This window comes from Hevea brasiliensis, chromosome 14, assembly GCF_030052815.1.
Source record: "Hevea brasiliensis isolate MT/VB/25A 57/8 chromosome 14, ASM3005281v1, whole genome shotgun sequence".
Taxonomy (NCBI): domain Eukaryota; kingdom Viridiplantae; phylum Streptophyta; class Magnoliopsida; order Malpighiales; family Euphorbiaceae; genus Hevea; species Hevea brasiliensis.
In genome coordinates, this window is record NC_079506.1 from 78,817,317 (window position 1) to 78,844,439 (window position 27,123).

Here is a 27,123-nt window from a genome sequence, read left to right on the forward strand (position 1 = left end):
TTTATATAATCTGTCATTAATTTATAATTAATTTAAAAACTAATTTTTAATAATAAATTTTAATACACTGCTAAAAATCTGATATTAATGAATGAATCAACTGTTAATCCGTCACTAATTTATTGGTAAATAATATAATCAACCACTAACATTTTACTAAATTCATTATTAAAAAAATCATATATTTCTTTTTTTTAATTACATTAATTATTAATTAAAATAATGTTATTTGATCATAGCAATAGGATCATATAGGGAACTTATTCCCAAAAAGAATAATTCATCACATGCAATTGGCAATTATTCACATATGACCAATAGTATGAAGACAAAGAAAAAGACCAGCTTGGTTATGTTAGGCTAAGTGTCTTTCAACATTTTTCATCTCCATCTCTCTCAAGTCATTCTCTTGCAAAACTCCATCACCAAGAAGCCACTCAACTCCCAACAAGTCACAAATGATGGAATTAATAATTAGAAAAAAATTATTTATTTAATCCCTATATTTTAATAAAATTAAGTATTTAGTCCATTTATTTTAAAAATATACTATTTCATCTCTTATGTTTTAGTTTGTAAATTATTTAGTCTATATTTTTATTTTAAAATAACTTTTTTATTAGTCAAATTAATTAAGAAAAGAGAATAGTTGTATTATTTAAATTATAGAAATTTAAATAATTGATGAATTTAAAATTATAAAATTAAATAATTAAATTAGAAAATAAAATTTACTTTAAATAATGAGAGAGGTTAAAAAATTCACGTTTAAAAAGTAAAAAGATTAAATATAATGTATTTAAAAAAAATAATTAATTAATTTTTTTAAAATATATAAATTAAATAATAATTTATTCTAACGATGAATGTATTGGGAAATGGAAAACATAATTTATTCACATAAAAGTTTTCATTTTCTGGGTCTTTTGCATTGCTTGCTTTAGGGTTTCAAAGGAGAAACAGACAACACTTGCATTATAAGATTATTAGAATCCTAAGTTATTGAAAATGATAGAAACAGTACTGTGTGTGTATTATTATTGGGTCCAATCATTCATCATTCATCGCTTAAGGCTTTGCTTCTATGTCTGCTACTAATGGACAGAATATGCCATTTCTCTCTTATTATATATTATCTATATATATAATCGATTTTATTAAAGAAAATAATAAGTGGATAATCTATTTATTTTATAAAAAATATTTTTTTAAAAAATATTTTTTAATTTTGTAGTGTTTAAACACTAAAAAAATTAGTTAATAAAAAATATTTTCTTAATTAAAAAAAATTTAGTCATTTTTTTAAAAAATACCTTTCTTTATTTTTTAGATTTTAATAATTTTATTAAAATGTAAAACTAATTATATATACATGAAATGAATATATACAATTAATTTAATATTGTAATCAAACAACGAAAAATATTTTCAAGGAAAAAGTTTTTTTAAAAAATATTTTTTATGTAAAATATTTTTCATATATAACTTATTTTTCGTAAAACAAATAGAGACTTAGTACGATACGTAAATTTAATTTGTATTTAAATATAATGTTGTTATAATACTCAAATTTTTAGTGTTGAATTATTTTTACATATATGCAATAAATAGAAAAATTTTTGCCTAAACATAGTCTATTATGATTAAAGACACAAATATGTAAAACTCATATATTTAATAGGTAAATTTAATTATATATCTTATATTTTAAATCTATAATAGATCAAATTTAAATAAAAAAAATGTAAGACAAATATTAGATATTACTTTTTAGTTTAGTAAAATTTATCATTTATTACATGATTATTTTAAAATACAGTGAAGACTTAAAAAAAATAATATTTTAAATAATTTAAATTTTTTTATGAAAACTTAAATAAAAATTGAAGATTATATGAAATAATTGAAAAAAAATATTGAACTATATTTCAATTTGTTCTTTTAGGATAGAAAATTTCATAGAAAATTTTGAAGAATGTTTATTGGTCTTTATTTTTTTTTTCTTAAAAAAATCTGATTTGTGATTTTTTTTAATTATTAAAAAAAGGTAACCAGAAAAGACAACAAAAGTAAAATATCTCCAATATTAATGAAGAAGTCTGATATTGAATTAATTAATAGATATAGCTGATAATAAATAAATAAGTATAAAAATATTAAATTTATATTCTATTTATTTAATGGAAAATTTTTTCTGAAGAATATTTTTTTATTGTTTAAGGTACTAAAAAAATTATTCAAATGAAAATATTTTTTTTATTGAAGGAAAAATTAGGTCATTTTTTTTAAAATGCCTTATTATTTTAAAAAAGGAGAGTATTTTTTATTTTAATACTTTGATAATCTTATTAAAAAATTAAAACACTTATATATATATATGTGAAATAAATATATTTAATTAATTTAACATTACAATTAAATAATAAAAAATATTTTTCATAAAAAATATTATTTTAAAAAATATAAGTTATTTTCTTTAAATTAATAAAAATATTATATTATTTTTTATATATGTTTTAATAATATATTCTTTAACCATAGCTCTTTGAAGACTAGAGGGGTCATGGCCCCTAAAAGATTAAAAGTTTTCTTTTGTTTATATATAAAAATTAAAAGATGATATCCATATATGAAAATTTCACTTACTTCTGAATTTTAAAGTATATGTTTTTAATAAAATATTATCTTATAAATTATAAATTTTACGTTTTTTCAAAAAAATTTACTTATATAAGTTATTTTTTTTAAGGAAATAAACCTCATGATATTCATATTTTTAATAATTAATTAATAAGTATTTATCTCAAAAAATCTCATTATAATTATTTTAATTATCAAATTATATGTACACCAATAAATTCTTTATGTCTTTTAATTTTAATTGTAATTTACATAAAATTGCTATGAGAGAGAATATGAATAGAAATACACTAAAAAAACATAATTCTTTTTTTAAATTATTAATGGTTATAGTTAACTCTCTCAAAACAAACCTCTTAACTCTCTTTAACTCTTTCTCTGTATTTAACTAAAAGATATATATATAATTAAAAATTAAAAAATATATTAATTATATAAATAACATGTGATTTATATAATAAAGATTATAAAATAATGTAATGCATTTATGATTAAAATTATTTTAAAAAATTAAAAAAGTACAAAACTATATATATAATTTTATTAAAGTTATAAAATATATTTAAAAACATAAAAAAATATAAAATTTAATTCTCACTTTGGTTTTAGCTCAATATGATTTAATATAATTCAAGTTTAATTTTTTATAAATAATCAAAATCAAATTAATAATAGTATTCGATTCAATTCTTACAGTAATTATTTTTTAATTTTGATGAGGTATAACTATTAATTCGATTCAAATCTTTAAAAATTATGTACAATTTTTTAATGAGGAACACAAGAACACATCTCAAGATTATTTTAATTTCTTATGTTTTCTCATAAATTTATTCTATTATATATATATTTTTTTAAAAAATAAAAATTAACTCTAAGAATTAAAAAGTCGAAAATAATTCTGTATTATTGAGTCAATACTCATTAATCAATAAATAAATAAATATTTTTTTTAATCAAAAGGGTCATTATCCTAAAGGAGCAGCTGACAGTAAAATCAACTATTGATTTCTGTCAGCTTCATGTGATAGTGCATAAATAATACACATATTCCTTTTCACCGACAATATACAAAGTGACCAAAAACATCCTTGGATGCTACAAATAGATTCCCTTAGGGGCCTGTTGAAATCTTGAATATAGATATAATTTTTTAAATTTAAATTTATTTTAAATTTAATTATATATTATTTAAATTATCTCATTATAAAATTTAATCCAGTTAGATATTTATAAATATTCAATTCATTATTATCAGGAGAATCAATTCTAAAACTTACATATTCTCTCTTAATTTTAAATTGAAATTAGATTTAAATCAACGATTCGGTTTAATGGTCTAATTCCAATTTGAATAATATTTATTTAGAAAAAATAGACGTGATGGATATAAGAATGTACTACTTAGATCGAACCAAATTAAATTGTTCAAAAGTAAAACCAAAATTAGAATTGAAAGCATTACCAAAATCTCAATTGAAATCAAAATCTCTATTAAATTAGATCAAAGCCGGTCATTAACAATATTAAATTAAAATTGATTGAAATTAACTAAAACCAATCTGATTATGATTTACCTTTTCTTTTCATTCTAAATAATTATTTCAGACTTTAAATCTGCCCAACTGATATTGTGGCTCGTTCTAATTATAAAGTACTTATTTGGCATTAAGGTTTTAAGATAAAAAATATTATTTCAGATACTGTTGAAAAAAGTAGTTTAAAAAAATTTATTTTATTTTAATGTTTTAATAATTAAAATTTATTAAATTTAATTTTAAATTATTTTTTAATACTTTCTAATTAATATATTTAAAAAATTTTTTTTTAACAATAGTTCTAATAGTAATGTTAAATAGATCTAAAATTTATGTTAGTATTGTAATATATATAAACTACATATCTCACACCATAATATAGCTAATTTCCAAAGATAATAGAGATGACCATCAAATGTCACATAATAATTAATAATATATGTTGTTCTTCCAGTTCAAATGAGTTGGAATTGAAAAGTGTATGTGAATTATAATTGTCATTTTCCTTATGGCTTGATGTCAATTTTTGGGTTGTTGGCAATGATTTTTCAAAGATTGAGCTTTGCCAAGAGGAGAAAAAATGTGACCAAAGACAGTGTTATCCAAAACAATAATAATAGTAATTGAATATCAAAATTAAACCCCAAAAGAAATTTTGATTATTTGATTTCATATTTATCTTTTTGGCCATTTGGAGTCCTCCATTTGTCTTTCTCTATTTTGTTTTGGCATTTTTTATGAGGTGGGAAACATCCATGGATTTTCCCTAAATATCAATCATGGTGCATATCACTGCCTCCAATCCATCTACCTAGTGTGAATGTGCTAGCTCCCTCTTTATGCACTTTTCTCTATCTCATATATATATATATATATAATTCTTATTTAAATTCATCTATTATGAATTTAAATCTATTATAAATTTAAAATGAAATTCATATATTTAATAGATATATCATATATCTTATATATTAAATCTTTAATAAAAAAGAACCACATGTGCTCACGTGTGCACGCGCATATATATATATATATATATATATATATATATATATAAAGTGAAAGTCCATTGCATAAAAACTCAAATAGCAAATATAGGTCCACCTAAAAAAATTAACCTAAACCCATAAATATAAGATTATTTTATTTAATAATTATATTTTATATAATAAATAAAAATATTTAAATATAAATTTAAAATAATAAACTATTTTATTAATCAAATAAATTTTAAAAAATATATTATAATTTATTATTAACTTTTTTAATTTATAATGGTGATAGATATTAAAGTTTTAATATTTTTCACACACAATTTAAAGAATTTAATATAATTGCGAATTCACATAAAAATTTAATATTTTTTATTTAATTAGTCTAAAAAAAATTATATATCACATTAACTACCATGACAGTAATAACATATAAAAAATAATATTTAAAAAAAAATAAACTAAAATAAAAAAAAAATAAATTTAAAGCCTCGCAGAAATACACATGTGCCAAATAGGTAATCATTGGATTTAAGTTTGGCTTGGATTTGATTACATCTCATCACTGGGCGGGTGAGGGTGAGCCTAAAAGGCTTTGTCCAGGCCTTCTAGATTAATACAAAATAAATAATTTTTTTTAAAATAAAAAAATAATAAATACATAATATTTATATATAAATAATATTTTTATATATAAAATTAAATTTTCATGCTCAGGCCAGTGACGAATGTACATAGAAAAAAAAGAAATCAATTGATTTTTTTAAATGCTCTTTTATATTTATATATTTTGATTCTCATAAATTTAATTATTAAATTTTTTTAATAAAATTTAAAATCATTTGAGATAAAATAAATATGTATTCAAAAGTTTATTTACTCTTAAAATTTTATTATAATTTTCAATAATTACTTATATATTTTTTTATTATTTACTTTTTAAATATTGTCTCCGAAAAAAAAAATTATAGTTCCCGTCCATCCTTGCTGATTGGTGGGTTAATGACTCAAGCCAAAAAAATTAATTATATATTATTTAGATATTACACATTGAAATAATAAAATAAATTTAATTAATTAGATTTTATACGAAAATATTAATAATATTCAAACTATAAATATTTTATTCTAAAAATTTATTATTAATATATAAAATAAAAATATTTATAAACAAATAACTTTTTTCTTAACATTTACGAAATATTAGTTATATATTGTAAATAAAAAAAATAAATATGTCATTTTATAAAATTTCTTATATTAATATAAATAAAAAATAATATCTAAATAAAATCTTATTTATTGATTAAATATAAACTTAATTTTTTAAAAATTTCAATTTAAAAAATTAAATTGACCGATAGGGTCATTTTTTTTACTTATTATTTATCCATTCTTTATTCAGTTAAATGAGAAAATTAATCTAATTTTACATTCAGGTCAATAATTCACCAAGTCAACTCATTAGATCAGTCCTAATTTTATATCAGTATATATTCAAAATACAATATAATTATAATAATAGGTAGAACTCTACTCAACCACAAAATCTATAAATGTCTAACGATATCATAATTAGGAGCTCGACTTATATATATATATATATATATATATTAAATATTTAAGGGTGGCATTGTATTTGTATAAAATAATTAATGAAAAAAATAATTAAAATATTCAATTAGAAAAATATTAAAATGTTTATAAATACATTTTAAATTAAAATAATAATAAAATAAAAATATATAACTGTATTCTGAATTTTTTTAAAAAAATAGTCCATTTGAAGTAATTATTGAAATTGATCAACATGTTGAGATGGCCGAGTTGGTCTAAGGCGCCAGATTAAGGTTCTGGTCCGAAAGGGCGTGGGTTCAAATCCCACTCTCAACATTTATTTTTTTATACTTTTTATTTGTGGGCTCGATACTAATTATATACTCTCAACATTTCTTGTTTTATACTCTTTATTTGTGGGCTCGATACAAATTATTTATAATTATATACTCTCAAATTTTATTTTTTTATACTTTTTATTTGTGGGCTTGATACAAATTATTTATAATTATGACTAATCGCTAAAATATTAATAATTTAATTGATACTAATTCTCAATTTCGAAATGGTTAATTATTAAATTTCAAGTGTTAAATGATATTTAAAAAATTGATAACTATTTACAATTATTTTTTTCTATAAAAATAGAAAAATATTTCATTTGTTAGAAATATAGTATAAAATATAATCATAAATCAATATATTATGTTTTTATATAAATGAAAATAACAACTCATACAAAAATAATATAAAAAATTTGAAAAATTTAATAGTATTGACAAAGTATGTAGATTGACCAATAAATAGATTGTGCGCTCTACTCTTTGAATCCATGGTCTCTTACAAGTCCATCAGATGATCTCAAAGTCTAGATCTCTTATTAAATGAATGATCTGCATCTTATAGAGTGCTTTTCTTCAAAAAAAAAAAAATCTCTACAATAAAACACATAAAGACTTTATTGAAGTGGTGAAAAAAATTACAAAAAATCAATAAGGACAAATATGAGGATTTGTTCACTCAAAATCTATCAATAATAATAAATCAAAGAGATATGGTCAAAATTTGTTTTAAATAGACACAGATCTAAGAATTATTGTAAAAAAAATCCAACAAAAAAGAAAGAAAAGGAGTTGCCAACGGTGAAAACACTTACCAGTGGCCACCTAAAGGGATAAATTTCAATAACTAAGAATTATTGTAAAAAAAAACCAACAAAAAAGAAAGAAAAGGAGTTGCCAATGGTGAAAACACTTACCAGTGGCCACCTAAAGGGATAAATTTTAATAATTGTCTCTGAACTTATATAGTTGTAATACTACAGTCCTTTAATTTTAAAATGTAACATAAAACCCCATAAACTTTTAAATTTTACACAATAAAATCTCTCTGACTTTTAATTACTGATTTTTTAGTTAGAAACTAATATGAATAGCTCATGCATGGCGCTTAGTCAACATCTCTCTCTCTTCTCTTATGAAAAGTGTAAAATTATTCTCTTTATACATAAAAAAATTATTATGTCTATAAAGAGAAGAATGATTCAATTTACATATGGCTTGAGAGAGAAAAGAGAAATACTGACTAAGATCCATGTTGGAACTGTTTAAGTCAGCGTCTAACTGAAAAACTGTTAATCGGAGATTAGAGGGATTTTACTGTGTAAAATTTGAAAGTAAATGGGATTTTATGTTACATTTTTAAGTTGAGAGACTGTAATGTTAAAACTAAATAAGTTCAGGGACAGTTGTTAAAATTTATCCCCACCTAAAGAGAAAAAGATAAAAAGAGAAAATATAAGAAAAATGGAGAATAAGTTTCTAACAAAAATATTAAAGTTAAATATATCATATGATATGTTAACATAAAAAGTTCTTTTAATAAAATAGATGTCATGTTATAAACAACTTGAAATTTTTTTTAATTATTTTTCCAAATTTAATAAGGAAAAGTATAAAAATACCTGTAGTTTTACTTTTTGACAAATGAAGGATTGTGGTTTCATTTTTGTCATATTGGTATCATGTGTCATTGCCATTAGCACATCTAGTCCAAATCATCAATTCCTCATTAAAAGACGCTGACATGGCATTACTCAACCAATAATTACTTATTTTCATTTTTTTACATCATATCTTCTTAAATAAAAATAAAATAAAAATAAAAATTTAATAAATAAAATGAGAAATAGATTGGTATCTATCATATATAACCCATTTCAATGCCTAAAGTATTTTTAAAATTCATCAATTCAACAAAAGGGGAGATCAAACATGAATTCACATTCAGAAATCTGAACAAAGTAAAGGAGAAATTGCAATCAATGCTTTTGTGTAAATGTGAGGTGGTTTCACCCATTAGGATTGCCACTAGAGAAGGCAATGAGGGGAGAAAATTTCATGGGTGTGGAAGTTTTAATATGAACGATAAGAGATGTACTTTCTTTTAATGGGTAGATGACATGTCTTGTAGAAAATATGAAGGAATTGTAAGTCGTCTGAATGAGAAAATTTTTTATTGTGAGGATGAAATAGATGACTGTTGTGGTCAAGAGATTGAGTTGTTGGTAAAGATAAAGGAAAATCAAAAGCTAATCAATCGTTTTGAGCATGAATGTAGAGTTTCTCAAGATCACGTGAAGCTTTTGCTTGGCCAACAAAAATAGTTTAAAAATGCCAGATTTACATCTATGATGAGGATGTTGGTCATAAGGATATTTTCTGTGTTTGTATTGTTATGAGTAATGATATATGTGTTAGTAATATGCCTTAGAGCATATCTTGAAATTGTATCTTATAAATATTTATTCCCTTTAATGGCATATATCTTTTTTCTTTTAATTTTAAATGGTTTAAATTTAATTGAAAATATATCCTATAGTAACTTGTAAGATGTTTCGTTCTTAAGTGTTAAGAATATGAGTGACGAAACATTCTGGTTAAGTACTATAAATTATGGTTTATAGTTTTTGATACTTTAGAGGATAAGATTTATCCATATAGACTGTCATATTTATTTGTTCCCATCGATTAGTATGAAATACTAATGATATAGAATAGTGAGTCTCATACCATATAACAAATAAAATGGGCACTTGTAAGATAAGTAGGTCAAACTAATAACGTAAGATAATATGTACATAGAGTTTACTCTTGTCAATACATAATCATCTAGATCATAATAGTGCATATCATCCCTTGACCTGAGATGACACAGTTATCTTGTATATAGGTGGTTTGAATTTGATACTGCTTTCATGCTTATACTAAGTATGAGCATACAGGCATCTGTTGGCTCTGACTAGTTATATATGAAGATAGGTATTTAGTCAAGATGGAATCCGTTACCCTAAGTAAATAGGGATCAAATTCTTAGTTCATTTAAATTATTCTTGATAAGTCAAGCTCCTGGCCAGGACAGATAGACTTAGTTAGAAAAGTGTTTTTGACTGGAAAGTTTTATTGATCAAGAATTAGAATTAAAATGAGGATATATGATTCTAAGTAAAAGAGTTTGACATTAACCATGACTCTAGCTAGAATCGGAATTTTGTAACAGGGAGATTTTAGTACATGGTATATATGATTAAGGTTCATGAGTTAACAATTAATTCATAACTAATTGGATAGTCATGGTACACTATGCTAGGTGTTAACCATGATTTATGATAACTAAAAGTGAAAAGGAAATTTCAAATTAAGTATGGAATGGTTCCAATGGTATTAAAGAGTTAATATTATTCCCATTGCCAATTAATAATGATCATAGAAAGTCACACATATAAAAAACAATATGATCAAAGCATAATTAATTTGATTAAATGATTTAGTTAATTAATCAAATTAATAATTTTGGTTTGTAATTAGATTGCAAAGTCCCTAGCATGACTTGAAACTAAATTCATCAATGGAAGTATTCAAGTTAATATTTAAATTATTTAAATATAAACTTGATTAATTATTCATAAGGTAAGAGATTAATTTGGTTAATTTGACTTTGAGTCAAAAGAGAGAGAAAGTGGCGGTTAATTAGTATTTTTCACAATACTAATTAATTAAAATTTTAATTTCCTAATTATCTTAACTAGACAAGTGGCCTAATAAGAATTAGAAAACATATTTGATTATAGAATTAGATTTTGACACTTGTTAAATTAATTATAATTAGGGAGATTAAAATATTTAAATGTTAAAGAAAGAAAAGAAATATTAGTTTTCTTCTTCCTTTCCTTTCGCCGTCCATTCTCTCTCTTCCAACAACCAAATTTGCATCTTTTTTCTTCCTTGTGTGCTTAATTTAAGAGAGATTAGTTGTTGTAACCTTTGAATTAAAGGTAGAGAAAGTGTTTCTCTACACTTCCATAAGGTTAAAAACTTAGAAAAACCTAAAGTCCTTAATTGTGCAATCTTTGGCCGAATCAAAAGGAAGCACAAAAGGATTTTGGATAAATTTTAACAACCGTTCCTTAACTTATCTAATTGTAACATTATAGTCCCTCAACTTAAAAATGTAACATAAAACCCCATCAACTTTCATATTTTGTACAGTAAAATCCTTCTAACCTCTAATTACCGTCTTTTCAGTTAGATCTTTGACACAGACAGTTTCAGCATGGAGCTTAGTTGGTATTTCTCTTTTCTCTCTCAAGCTATGTGTAAATTGAATCATTCTTCTCTCTATAGACAGAATATTTTTTCACGTGTAGATAGAATAATTTTACACTTTGCATAAAAAAGGAGAGAGAAATGTTGACAAAACACTATGTGGGAGTTATTCACATCAGTTTCTAACTGGAAAATCAATAATTAAAGTTAGAAGGGTTTTACTATGTAAAATTTAAAAGTTTAGGGGATTTTATGTTACATTTTAAAGTTAAAGGACTGTAGTGTTACAACCATATAAGTTCAGGAACAGTTGTTAAAATTTATCCAAATGATTTTTTGTTCATTCAAGGAAACTTTGATCAAGTTGTTTGTGTGGACAAATTAGAGGATCAACATTTGGTGGTCTACTCTACCTGGATTAGGTATTGGAATTTGATTCTGTACCTTTGGGGTAAAATCCTTAAATTTTAACTTGTTGATTTTAAAGTTTTAATTTCCGAATGGCAATTAGGATTGTTAGTAATTGAGTTACAATTTGTTATAATCAAAATATGTGTTTTTGCAATAGAATAAAAAGTTTCTATGTTACATGAAACACTAGGTACATTAAAATTTAAAATTGCTGTTTTTGCACACTATGGTGCAAATTTCTTTGAAAATGGCAATGTGAAGGGCAAGAAAATGGTAGATTTTAGTGGATTGTTGTATTTGCCATGATATTGTTAATTGTTATTTTTATGGTTGTTAGTAGTAGCTTGTCTTTGGCAAATGGTAACATGGTTTTGTTATGAGCTGCGGTAGTAATAATGTGTAAAAAATGTGTTTGTAGAAAATGTCACTCGGTTGTAATTCGTATTCATATAATATAATAAAAATATATAGTAATGGTTGTTTACTCGTTTTTTATGAATCTGAATTGAGTGAATATATTTAATTATGTCCAAGTTGTATATCATATTGCAATGAAAATATATATTTAATCATGTCAAATTGTATAATATATTGCAATTGTATATCATTATGGATCAGAGTTTGAATTGGCCATTGACCATTGAGCTTGAACAGTGGATTCATAACAATGGAGTCTTCATATTCTTTATTTTGATTTTTTAGAAAAAAAATATTATAATGAGATTATTGCCTAAAATTCATTAAAGATTATTAATAAGATCAAAGTGATTGAATTTATTAATAAATCAATTTTCAACAAAACTCATTTTTAAAACATTGATATAAATATCCTACATATCAGAACTAAAAGTTAGTGCTTTTGTGCTGCAAATTTAACTTAGAAATTGATGCAAATTTAACCTAGAAAGTTTACAATCACAACCAATGGTGCAACTACCTAGTCTAAAACCATTTCCAATATCTATTAAACTAGTATTACATCCAATAAATATGTAGATTACTAAAAGATAAACAGATTCCACTATTGAAAGAAAAAGGTGCATCAATGGATAAATTTCAACAACTGTCCTTGAACTTATATAGTTATAACACTATAGTCCTTTAACTTTAAATTATAACATAAAACCCCCTAAACTTTCAAATTTTGCACAGTAAAATCCCTCTGACTTTCAGTAATTGATTTTTCAGTTAGAAACTGATGTGAATAGCTCTCGCATGGCACTTAGTTAGCATTTCTCTCTTCTCACTTATGCAAAGTGTAAAATTATTCTCTTTACACTTGAAAAATTATTCTGTCTATAGAGAGAAAAATGACTCAATTTACATATGGCTTGAGAGAAAAAAGAGAAATACTGACTAAGCTCCATGCTGGAACTGTTCAGGTCAGCGTCTAACTGAAAAACTAGTAATTGGAGGTTTGAGAGATTTTACTGTGCAAAATTTAAAAGTTGATGGGGTTTTATGTTACATTTTTAAAGTGAGGGACTGTAATGTTACAACTAGGTAAGTTCGGGGACAATTGTCAAAATTTATCTGTGCATCAACACCTTAATTACTTATATCCATATTGTCCAACATTAAAGTTGTTAACAACAAAATTGTCCAAAACCATTTACTAACTAAAATTAACTTTGCAACGCTTAATCTGTAACCAACATATCCAAGTTGCATTTACAAACTGACCATTTGCCATTTACAAACCAAAATATACCATACTGTCATACTATCATTTACAACCCAAAATATACTATACTGTCATTGACAATACAAAATACATGGAATACATAAAGTCATTTCTTTTGAGTGCATGTAGGTGATTTTGTTTTTTTACTTCTTTTTGCATTTCAAAGAAAAGTGAGTGAAGTTTAGAGGCCCTCTTAAAATTGTTGTAGCTTGATGAAGGAGTTGAATTGATTAGCTAAGATATAGATTTCTTGCTGCCATGAGATAGATTCTGCACATCACTTGGTTGAGAGGAAAATGCTTGCTTTGACATCAGTCCCTGTGCTGAAATTGATTTTTTTAGCCTTGGGGATATAAAATTGGCCATAGGCTACTTTATATACAATCATATATTATAAACAATTATATAATATATGTTTTATCCCTGTCAAGCTGTCCAGGTAGTAGATTAAGAATAGGATAAATTTTAACAACTGTCTATAAACATATATAATTGTAATACTACAGTCCTTTAACTTTAAAATGTAACATAAAACCCTCTAAACTTTCAAATTTTGCACAATAAAATCCATCTAACTTTCAATTACTGATTTTTCAGTTAGAAACGGATGTGAATAGCTCTCGCATGGCACTTAGTTAACATTTCTCTCTCCTCTCTTATGCAAAGCATAAAATTATTCTTTTTACGCATGAAAAATTATTCTATCTATAGAGAGAAAAATGATTCAATTTACACATGACTTGAGAAAAAAAAGAGAAATATTGACTAAGCTCCATGCTGGAACTGTCCAGGTCAGCATCTAACTAAAAAACTAATAATTGGAGGTTAGAGAGATTTTATAGTGTAAAATTTAAAAGTTGATGGGGTTTTATGTTACATTTTTAAGTTGAGGGATTGTAATGTTATAACTAGATAAGTTCAGGGACAGTTGTCAAAATTTATCCATAAAGAACATGATTGTAAACAACCAAATATGTATTTTTATGAAAGTACTTGTGCACACACTTTTAGGCTGTTCCCTATTAGTATAAATAGCGGATAAATTTTAACAACCATTCCTGAATTTATCTGATTGTAACATTACAATCTCTCAACTTAAAAATGTGACACCCCTTACCCATCTACAGTATAGCCGAGCAAGATATGCCACACTGTGTACCAGAACACATATTTTATCTCAATTATTTTTATCCTTCTTTAATTTATTTCTTTATAATGACGAAATGCCATTTGGGAGATTTGACTCATTTAAGTCATTTATAGAAATTATAAATTCATTTGAGGTTCCGAAAATTTTATAGAAAATCCGGCAGAGTACAGGCTAAAAATGGAGAAAACAGTTCTTCGGAACCTGTGAAAAACACTTTCAATAATCATTTTATTCCACAACTCCCAATTTATCACATTAATTTTTAACAATTTCTCATCAGTTTCTTAAACTTTCTAATAATTCAATTCACATCATATTTATACTCAAATCATAAATAAATATTCAATTTTCATTTATGAACACCATTTACAGATAATTTCATTAATACATAATCACATAAATTTCAATATACATGATAAAATAAAAGTTTAATTACAAAATTTACAAAAATATAAAACACAAAATACAAAATGCAGCCTAGCATCCTACCAATGCACTATAGCTGAGAGGTGACACAGGACACTAGCAGATCTGACTCTTACCCTAACTGGGGTCTACTGGGATTGCGCTCCGTATCTCCAGTACCTACGCGTAGCAAAAAGCAACGTGCAAAGCAATAATGCTTAGTGGTGCTAATAATAAAATAAAAAAAACTAAAAGAGAATAAATATGCAGTGTGTATATTGATATCTCATGCAGACAAATTTTTGGTAATTATTTGTAGTCTTATTTATTTGGTACTTATTATATCCATTATTTCATTAAATTTATCAACTTTTATTTTTGGTTGTCCAAGTAATCTATACTGAATGACTGGACTGGATAAACAGGGTAAACTAGCACTGGGTACCAAGTACCTCTGGCCGTCACACCATCGGTCACATAGTATCTCCCGGTGTGCAACAGAACAGCTGATAAGCTATAATAACATTAGGCACAAAGCCAAGTATCATCATAATATTAGAATGGCTAAAAGCCATAAAATCACAGAATGGCATAATGCCATGTGCAGTACTGCTAACTGAACCCTATTGGCATGCCAACCTATCCAAACCAATCTTACTAGGTGTACTAGGGAACATTACCAAGTTATTGATTAAATTTTCATGCTTTACATGTAAGGTTACTATTCATTTTACTATTTAGGTCAAATTATTGACTTTCCAATGCATCATAGCTACATAAGTCCTAATCACATAAATTTATCACATTTTGGTTCTCAAAAGTATTGGCATTAGTTGCCAATCCATACTTCTAACAAATGGTGAATAAATCAGAAATTTCAGTTTTGGGTACTAGAGTTCACTGTTTCATTAGGCCATTCTACAGTAAGAATTTGGCCAAATGTTCTTCATCAAAGTTGTTCCTTATTGTGTCTAGTTACATTTCTTTTTTTTGAATCACTCCATTTGGAGTTTTGTAGCTCAAGTTATGGCCTAAACACCATAACTGGCTGGATTGCAATTTCTAGAATTTCTGGACAGAATCAATTCTGTAGTTTTTGTACACTGACTGCAGGTCAGTTTTTAGACATGTTATGGTCAAAATTTGGGTTTATTTTCTTCATGAAAGTTGTAGGTATATGTCTCGGCTTTCTATTGCTAAAAATTCAGGTTAATTGGACTTTTCTACACTGAGTTATGACCAAATGAATGAATACTGTTCATTTAGTCATTTTGCCCATGCAGAATATAAGTCACCCAGATTTGGTCAATTTTTAGGGCATCCTATGTTTAGTTTCTGGATAGAGTTCCTTCACTAAAATTGTGCCATTATGTGTCTAATTTCATGTCCAATTAGCTTTGTACCAATTGAACCTACACAATCCAAGTTATAGCTGTCCAAACATGCTGGACTCACATCTAGACCTGTAGGGCACTCAAGGTAGTACACCCAACCTCAAATCCAAAGCTACAATTCACTTTAAGTCCTAATCATACATAGCTAAATGGTCACTAATTGACCATTAAAACATCAATCCCTCATTAATTACATAAACCCTCAAATTTTGAGTTCAAAACCCTAACCACAAATTCTCAATTGCACATGTCACATGTTATTGATTTAATTCTTCCATTCTAACTCATTTCTGTGCAATCTCCATCATCTATAACATATTTAAGCCTATCAAACACATCAGCCCAACCACACACCAAGGCTGGCTGATTTTAGGATTACACATACATGAAGATTTTAGTTCATTTTCTTACAATTTCTAGCTTAAATCAAGTACCTAAACAAGAATTTAGAAGAAGAATGGAAGAATTTGGCACTAACCTTGCTTAAGTCAATTTCCAAGCTTGTAAAACCTTTTTCCTTCCTCTTCTTTTTGCTGCCCCAAGTTTGCCCAAGATGCAAGGAGTGTTTTTAATGAAAGGAGCAAGGGATTTTATGGTGTAATTAAGTGTGAAGGAAGCTTGGTTGGGATAACAATGGTGGAGTCTCTTTGGTGTGTGGTTCCGCCAAGGAAGAAAATGGGTAAGGAAGCAGATTTCTTTTGTTCATTTTTGTCTCATTTATCCCATTTTAATGAGTTTGCTTAATTGTGATTGGTGGAGAGTTATTTAATTACCTCATGCTTATGCAATTTTTAAGTTTAATTTCATTTGTTTTTCTTTTTCTTTCTTCCATCTTTTACTTATTGTCAATTAAATTTTTTATCAATATTAATTCACATTTTATATCATAATAATTATTTACTTAACTAGACAAGTCGGCCAAAAATCATCTTTGAAGACGAAATGACCAAAATGCCCTCCATTTGGCTTAAGGAGCCAAAATCGTCTGTACCGATCTAAAAATTTTTCTAAGCATTTTCTTGGCGTTCTAATACCATAGAAATCTCAATAACTCTTCTCTGGAGTCCCAAAAATTATTTTATGAATTTTCTCTCGGGTTTAGGGCTCCTAGTTGTGAGGACCGCAACTTCCCACTGGGTTACCCATCGCTAGGGCATCGGCTCATTTAACTTGGTTGTATTTTATTTCTAAATTTTTTTCTAAATTTTTCTTATTAATATTTGAGTTAATTATGATTCCTCACTTTAGTTTAAATATTTTTCTAGACGTTCTAGCTGTCCGGACCGACACCGATCACCTGAACAGTAGAATATACAGAATTGCTACAGTGAGGGTGTTACAAAAAATGTTACATAAAACCCTATCAACTTTTATATTTTGCAAAGTAAAATCCCTCTAACCTCTAATTACCAGTTTTTCAGTTAGATGCTGACCTGGACAGTTCTAGTATAGAGCTTAGTCAGTATTTCTTTTTCCTCTCTCAAGCCATGTGTAAATTAAATTATTATTCTCTTTACAGACAGAATAATTTTTCACACTTAGAGAGAATAATTTTACACTTTGCATAAAAAAGGAGAGAGAAATGTTGACAAAACACCATATGGGAGTTGTTTACATCAATTTCTAACTAAAAAATCAATAATTAAAAGTCAAAAGGATTTTACTGTACAAAATTTGATAGTTAGGGAGTTTTATATTACATTTTGAAGTTAAAGGACTGTAGTGTTATAATCATATAAATTCAGGGACAGTTGTTAAAATTTATCCTATAAATAGCAGATATAACATGCATGCATGATATACTTGATGTATCAAATTGACCACATTAGTAGTATCACAAAAATCCATTTCATACCTTTTCTCATTTGCAGGAGTGCAAAATCAATTCCTACTCTCAAACTTCAATTTTTCTTAGTGTTCTATGCATTTGGCAAATATCTCCTTTGTAATTTAGCATAGTAGTATATTTGACATGAAATCTCTTTATTAATCTTCTCCTTATCCATTCAAACATATTAAGAATTGGAATGTCCCTTGCCCTTATTATATAGGCATTGAATGATTCACATATGTTGTTCTACAATGCTTCACACTTTACACATGTTGAAAAAAAGCCCTTGCTCATTTGTTTGGCTTAGACCTCATCACCTAATCATAAGCATTTGTATCAAACTCCTTTAGTTTATTAACTCTATACTCAAATTGTGCCATTGACCCTGTAGAAGCAATTACCAATAGCTTTTTTTTTTGTGTACTCAACACCTATGAAATGCGCCTTGAAATTCTCATGCATATGCTTCATGCAATGCTTATGCTCAACACCCAGACCAACATCTTTAAATGCTTCAACTAAACGCTATGTACCATATTACAAGTTAGATAAAAATAAATTGTAAACATAAAAATGCTATATAACCGATGAATGTATATTTCATTTTTTTTAAAATATCTTTTGTTTATATAACATAAACAACCAACCACAGTCTTCAAGTGTATCAAAGTCATCTAACAACAATTTAAGAAACTATACCCAACTTGCCTTTTCCTTATGTCCACCAAGCCTATTGCAAGTGGTAACATGTTTTCATTCCCATTTCTCCCAACTACACATAGCAACTGACCACCCATTGGAGTCTTTAAGTGACAACCATTTAAGCTAGTCCATGGCCTTACACTAGCAAAGAAACCTTACTTTTGGACAGCAAACCTTACATATACTCAAACACACATATTTGTTTAGGGATTGGAGTAAAATCTTTTCATTCTATTCATGTTGAATAACAAGGGAATTAGATGGAGAATTTTTAATTTTCACACAACTTCCAGGGTTAAACTTCAAAATGGTGACAACATGGTCAAACAGCTTTTTATATTGCTCCTTAACATCACCTTCTATCACTTTCTTAGCTTTCCTTCTTGCTTTATAGCGTTGCTGTAAAGAAACTTCTGCCTTAGATCCCTTTGTATCTTTTTTTGCATTACATTCACCTCCAATGTTGGATTATCCCTTAGATCTTCAATTAAATTTTGTGATATGTATGTGCTATCCACAAGGTTGTTATGGACATCTCTAGGACAATTATGAATAGGGTTGAAAGTTTTGATTTGAAATGTTGTACTATCTCTCAACTTACTAGCATGTACCTTAAATCCGCATAAGTTATGGCATATAACAATTATCTTCATTAAAGTATTTTTATCCAACTTGAAACCAAAACTATTTCTTATAGCCCATTCTTTTAATGCCCTTCTAAATATAGTGTGACCTAAGAATTTCATAACCATACATAAATGGGGGTCTACAAAACCAAAACTCTCATTAAATTCAAGGTATGACACATCATCTTCGGATCCATTGCGCAAAGAATGAAGTTCATCTTCTTCAGTTGCTTTTTCATATAACTCCTTATAGTCATCCTCTTTTAGATCCTTGGGTGACAACAGATTCAACATTTGCCCTTGATTGTGCATATTCATGATTGTTGTCATCTTTGTCTCTACCTTGAGAACCTTTGCCATTGACTCTACTAAAAATATCATCATCACTACCTTCTAAATCAACATACATCTCACTAATATTTGAACACCTAAAAGAGAGTTCACTTGATCTATCTTCATCATCATCTGAATTAATATGGAAATCACAATCAGTTAATTCACTACCCATGTCAATATCAACAGATTGTTTATCCCTTTTAACAACACCCAGCTTACTGTCACTCTCAACAGCAATAGAATCCCTTTTCATATTAATATCAGCTAACTCACTATCCCTCTCAGTAGTAGCAAAGTCCTTATCCTTATCAACATCATCGATTTACTCACTATCCCTCTCAACATCAGAAACATGCTCATTATTCATGACAATAGGAATTGGTACAACATTTCCATACTCATCCTCCACAACCAATGGTTTAGAATTCTTAACAAAATAAATATCAATCTTATCTGCATTTGAATTATAATCCAACATGTTATTAACATGGTTATCATTCTCAATCTCCTCAATGGCTTCATCTCCAAATAGACTGAGTGTAACGCTCTCACTTTAGCTAGTCCGTACATTCTACTGTTTCAGTGATTAATGTCTATTCGGACAGCTAGAATGTGTGGAACTATATTTAAACTAGAGTGAGGAGTCATAAATAAACCAAATAAAGACAAGAAAAATTAAGGAAAAATTTTAGAAATGGAATGCAATAAGGTTAAATGAGCCATAGCTCTGGCGATGGGTAACCCTAACGGGAAGCGGTTGTGAAGACAGTTAGCGACCCTAGACCCGTGGGAAACCCTGTAAAATAATTTTTGGGACCCCAGTAAAGAGTTATTAAAGCTTAGATGACAATAGAATGCCAAGAAAATGCTAAAAAAAAATTTTGTCAATCGGTACAAATAATTTTAGCTCATTAAGCACAACGAAGGGCATTTTGGTCATTTCACCTTTAGAGATGATTTTTGATCAACTTGTCTATTTAAGTAAGTGAGGTATACGACAAAAAATATGAACAAATATTGATAGAAATTTATTTAAAAAATAAGTAGGAAAGAGAGGAAAAGAAACTAAAATAAAATGGGATTTAATTTGAATTATTACCTAATGCTTAGGTAATGATGATGCAAAAAAAAAAAAAAAAACCCACCAATCAAAGTTAGACAAACACTTAAAAGGAAGAACAAAAGAGATAAAATTAAACAAATTTAACTCATCTTCATCATCTTCATAAGTTGGCCGAACCAGCTCCTCTCCTCCTCCATTTTTACTTTTCTTCAAGCTTGGATCCTCTTATTCCTCACCCAAAAACTCAAAGCCTCAACACTAAAAGTAATCCTTGGATCCCCCTAGAGTGTTTGGCTGCTAAGAAAGAGAAAGAAAATTAAAGTTAGCAAAGGAAAAATTCTGCCTAGTGTGGTAAGTGCCTTTCTAGTTCCAAATTCTTTGAATTTCCTTGAATTAACTCTAATTGTGAGTGAATGGAAGAAGAATTTATGAAAGGGATGTATGGGTGAACCACTTAGATTTTGGTCAGCCTTAGGATCACTAGGATTTTGATTAAATTGATTTTATTAAACTTGTTTACAAGTGATAGATAATAAGTATATGTATAGATATATGATTAGTTATTGGTTGTAAATTGTGTTGCTTGAATATGGAAGTATGGAAATTAGGGTTTTGAGCCAAATTAGGCTTTTTGCCAAATTGTGGTTGAATTAGTGTTCTAATGGTCAATTAGTGACCATTTGGTATGGTTTTACCTCAATTTGGAATGAATTGTGGCATTGAATGGTGAAATGGAATTGCTGCCTTTGTGCTAGAAATTCTGGACTTGAGTCTAGTGGGTTTGGGCAGCCCTAACTTGACTTGTGCAGCTTCAATTGGTGAAAGGCTAATTGGAGGTAAAACTAGGGACATAATGCTACATTTTTTATGAAGAGACCCTACCCAGAAAACCAACTTAAGGTGACCTAAAATTTGCCTAAATCCGGGTAACCAAAATTCTAGACCTGGAAAATGACTAAATGAACAGTGTTTGTTCAATTAGCTATAACTTTGTGTAGAGGCGTCCAAATGACCTGATTTTTAAATATATGGAAAGCTTAGACAATGTAGAACAACTTTTAGAACAACTTTAATAAGGAACAGAAACCCAAATTCTGATCATAACCAATTCAAATTGCTAGCCAAAATTAGGACACCAAAACGGCCAGAACCAATTTTGCTCAGAAAATCTGAGAATGTACCAATCCGGCCAGTTATGGTAAAAATGCCATAACTTGAGCTACAAAACTCCAAATGGAGTGATTCAAAAAGGAATTAAAGAAGACACATTAAGGAACAACTTTGATGAAGAAAGTTTAGCCAAATTACCACTGTAGATTGGTCCAATGGAATAGTAAACCTAAGTGATCAAATCTGAATTTTTGAAATTTCTTCCAAGGAGCTTTGAATTGAAATTGGCATCTAATGCCAACAAATGTAAAATCCAAAATGTGGTATTTTGGTGTAATTAGAACTAGCATACCTATTAATTATAAAAAGTCAATATTTTTGCATGAATAGTAACCACCAAACCTCAAATGTAAAGAATTAAATAATTAACTTTATAACATGCCCTAGTATATCTAATATGATTGGTTTGGATAGATTGGCATACCAATAGGATTCCGATAGCAGTACTGCATATGGCTTCGTGCCATTTTGTGATTTATGGTATATAGTGCCATTTTGTGATATTATGGCTTTTAGCCATTTGATACTCTTGATATACTTGGCTTTGTGCCCGATGATTATTATAGCTTGTTAGCCATTCTATTGCACACCTGGCAGACACTTTGTGACCGATGGTGTGATGCTCCGAGGTACTTGGTACCTAGTGTCAGTTTACCCGTTTATCCAGTCCAGTCACTGGTATAGGTTACTTGGGCAACCAAAATAAAGCTTAATATCTTATAATCAAATAATGAACACAAAAAGTACTAAAATTAATAATATTACGAATAATTACAAAAAAATTAGTCTGCATAAAATAATATCATAATTTCTGCATATTTAATTATTTTAGTTTATTTTTATTTTATATTGGCACCACTAAGCTGTATTGCTTAGCGTGTCTCTTTTTTGTCACGCGTAGGTACTGGAGATACAGATAGAGAGCCCAATAGACCTCAGACTGAGTGAGAGTCTAGATCTACGTTGAGTCTAGTGTCACCTCCACTACAGTGCATTTTGGGTAGGATCACTAGGCTCCATCAAAGATTTAGTATTTTGTAGTTTGTGTTAGATATTTATTTTGTTATGTAAATTACGGACTTATGTAACTATTTGTAATTATGTAAATTAATGAAGTTTAATATTTTATTTATGAATGAGTATCATTTTGATTATGTATGAAATGCATGAATGGAGATTTGAGTTTGAAATATTGAAATAAGAATTGAGATTGAGAAGAGTTATACATATTTGAAATTTTTGTTGAGACTTTTAACAGGTGGAAATCGTCAAAATTATGAATAAATTAGGGAAAACTTCGTCAGTTTCTCCGATCAATAAATTGACCCTAAATAAATAAAATAAAATGTACTTACTAAGAAATGAAATAAGATAAGTTAAGGCGCTCCGGCACTGAGTGTGACATGCCTCGCTCAGCTATACTATAGACGGGCAAGAGGTGTCACACTGAGTATCCTAAACCACATCCTATAATAGTTGTAATGTAATTCCTTTGCAAAATATCGTAGTTCAAAATATGATAAGAAATCTGCATTAATATAATCTTGTGCTCTATTTGTCCCCCTTGATAAACCATTGTAGGTTTAAACACCCATTTACTGCCATGATGTAAGTTCAAATTCACATAGACAGACATCCTCCTATAAAATTAATTAGTACAAATGTTGGTCAAAATGGTTATGTCAATCATAATAAACATGCAAACTATGAATCATCAAGCAAATGAAAGGTAATTTCTTGTAATTGTGGATTCCATTGTCAGTATATTTCAAATGAAATACACATGCTCTATTTTATTCATAATATTGCTTTATGTTAATATTGATTCATAAATCATGACATGATTGAAAAACACACACAAAAGTTATTAATGCACCATTCGACAGCAACGCAAAACCACAATTAAGAGTGCTTAATGGCATGACCATATGGAGAATGGCCCATGCATTTTGCTTCACCATTTAAATGACCCATAATCCACCCATAAAAGGTACCCACTGAATAACAGTATCATAACAGAGAAAAACCCTTAAAATATTGTAATAGAAGACTCGTCATTAATTTATTGAAAAGGACTTACCTTACACTTCAAGAAATAATTAAATCTCCAATGGAGGGTTGTGAATATCAATTATGGATTCAATGAAGACCAACTCTTGCTTTCAAAGGTGTTGAATCACCTCAATTGAATGCCAAAAACAACTAATTTGAGATATTTAATAGCAACATTTGGGTCAAGAGATATAGAATTTTTGTTTCATGCAATCATGTGCATTTGGGAGAATTCTCATAAACCTACAATATGGGAGAATTCTTTTTTTTATTATTCTAATAAATGGTCAAGGTATATGTCCATCTGTATTCTATTTTTTTCTTTTTATTTTAATTGATTTAATTTTATTTTGGTTAAAAATTTACTAAATCTTTATTGGTTGCATGTAGGTTAGTGCCTTAATGGTGTTATCTAGCGACCACTTCAGCACCAATTTAATAGGCATTGACAATTCGGACAAAATGTGCTAACGGAGGATACCACATGGTACCAAGTTGACCAAAATAAAACCAGGTCCCTTTTGTGTTAAAGCACAAAACCATAGGGATCTTTTTGTACTTTCCTCAATTTAATATTTCATACAAGGTTGGGCAAGTTAAAGTGTACTAGTTTATTAAATAAAACAAAACTATATAATTAATCATAGTAATTTTTTATTAAATAGTTTTATATAAGATTTCATTAAGCAGCAAAATTAGGTCTATAATGGATTCAGTATTCTTCATGGGGAAAAGGGCTAGCAAGTCATTCAAGAAAGCTTTTTTCGATGACCTAGTTCAACATAGACATACCTAAAGTAGTTGGGTTTCTCACTTTCAATCTTGGCAAACATGGGATACTTTGCTATAGAAGAATGCATATTCAAATACCACACTAGCTATTGCTCCTTTCCTCAAATTTCACTTGTTCCCCCATAAGGTGTCCTAAAAGCCCATCCTTGATAGTCTTTCACCACATCCATGACCCATTTAACCAAAGTTCAAGACCTATAACTTAAAATGCGAGTGGCAAATAATTAAAAAAAATGCAAACAAGTAAAAATACATGCACATTTAATTGAATGCAATTACTTTGGATAAGTTAGGAGTAGTTAATTAGTGATGGCTTAGTGTTAGATAAGTTTAGAAGTAATGAGTGGTATGAGAGTTAGAGTAATTAACAGACGTGTCTAGTTTTAGGAGTAATTAAAAGAAATAAAGTACATGAGTGTGTTCACCAAGCAAAGAGCAATTATATATAAGAAGCAATACACACAACCCCTCCAATCTAGTCAACAATGCATCAATCAAATTTATATTAATCAATTCCTTGGCAATTGCGTTTCTTATCAATTGTACTTTACTTTTGTTTAGCAATACAAATTTCAATTCAAGTTAAATTAAGCTCTCATTTTATTTTATTGCACCTATTTACTTTTTAGCAACATTACCTTCATATTTTCAAATTGATTATTTACTTTCTCAAGTGCACAAATTAATCACTTTTCATACAAGTAAATGATCAATTTGCTTGTCAAATTACAATGATTTATATTTCTTACAAAGCTTTCAATATATTTTTCAAAGCATAGTAATTTACTTTTCAAGCGCAGTCAACTTACATTTTTTTGCAAACAGTCAATTCACATTTAACACAAATGGTGGCACTATAGATAGTATTAACGAAATGCATCTTAGTGGAAAACTATATGAAAATTGGATCTTTTATTTCCAGCTTCACAATTGTTATAAATAGAAATAAGAAAACGTATTCATTTATTTCACATTAGGATCTTAGTATTCCTAGTATGCTCGCAATTTATTATAAGTGGGGAAAAAAGTCACACAACTTTTTGGACACACTTTGTGGGTAGCATAAAAAATAAAAGAAAACTCAAAATACTACAGTAAACTATCCCAAGTTATTGTATTAAGCCCAATTTATTGAACATTTTGTTCTCATTGTCCTAATAACAAAAGAAGCTATAATTTAAATTCCATAGTCTCTGTTATTTGTCTTTCATCTCCGCTTCAACAATAACAAAAAAATTGAAATTCAATGAAATATTATAAGCACCCAAAATTTAAAGGGCGTTTATCTTAACTTATGAGTTGGTCTAATCAATTTATAAGCTTCAATAATGATTACATGTTTGTTTAGAAAATTATTTGGGCAAAAAAAAAAAAAAAAAAAAAGAGGGGGGTGACTAGCTTTTTATTTTGGTACTTATGAATACTATGCTTATAAGCTAGTTTGACAAAGTATTTTACTATTTTTAAAATTTCACCATATATCTCATTTGGTAGCCTTTTTAGTCATTTTAATAATAAATATACTTATAAGCTACTTTTTACCAAACACATCTATTGCTTATCAGGTATTTATAAGTATTTTAAACAAACATATAACTACTTAAAATTTTAAATGCTTATAAGCTTATAAGCACTAGGTGCATATAAACTAATTTTCATAAGCTAAGCCAAACCAAAAATAAAAGGTTTAAGAGAGAGAAAGGGAGCATTTAATGAGTGTTACCTTGCATGATAAAAGCTTGATGCAATAACCATTAGGCTGCTTTTCAAGTCTAACAAGCAAAACAAGGCAAACCTCAAAAAGCACAAACTTGAAACTACACACATAAAACCTAAATGTGTGTCCTTCCTCTCTATCCTTTTTGCATCTAACACTGAGTATTGATTCGCCAACAAGTTCATATACTCATTGTAACACACTAAACTTGATATCCTAACATTTGACATTAATAAAATGAAACAAAAATCTTTAACCAAATAAAGAAAACTAGTTTCCTAAATGAAATTAATATTTTGAATAAAAACACTACAAATTCAAATATGTAAGTAACCTAATAAAATATAAATTTTTAAATTTAAGAGATCATTTCATTTTAAATATAACTCTATAGGAAAATATATTTTTCAAAAAGCTAGGGCCATGGTCCCCCAGGCCCCTCCCTTTGTTATTAGTTTG

At 27.5% G+C, this 27,123-nt stretch overlaps 1 non-coding gene across 1 annotated transcript; it reads left to right on the forward strand.

The window, feature by feature from the left end:
- Positions 1-6,982: 6,982 nt before the first annotated feature.
- On the forward strand, positions 6,983-7,063 carry TRNAL-AAG (transfer RNA leucine (anticodon AAG)). The gene has a single exon. It is a non-coding gene; the product is annotated as a tRNA-Leu (tRNA).
- Positions 7,064-27,123: the final 20,060 nt, after the last annotated feature.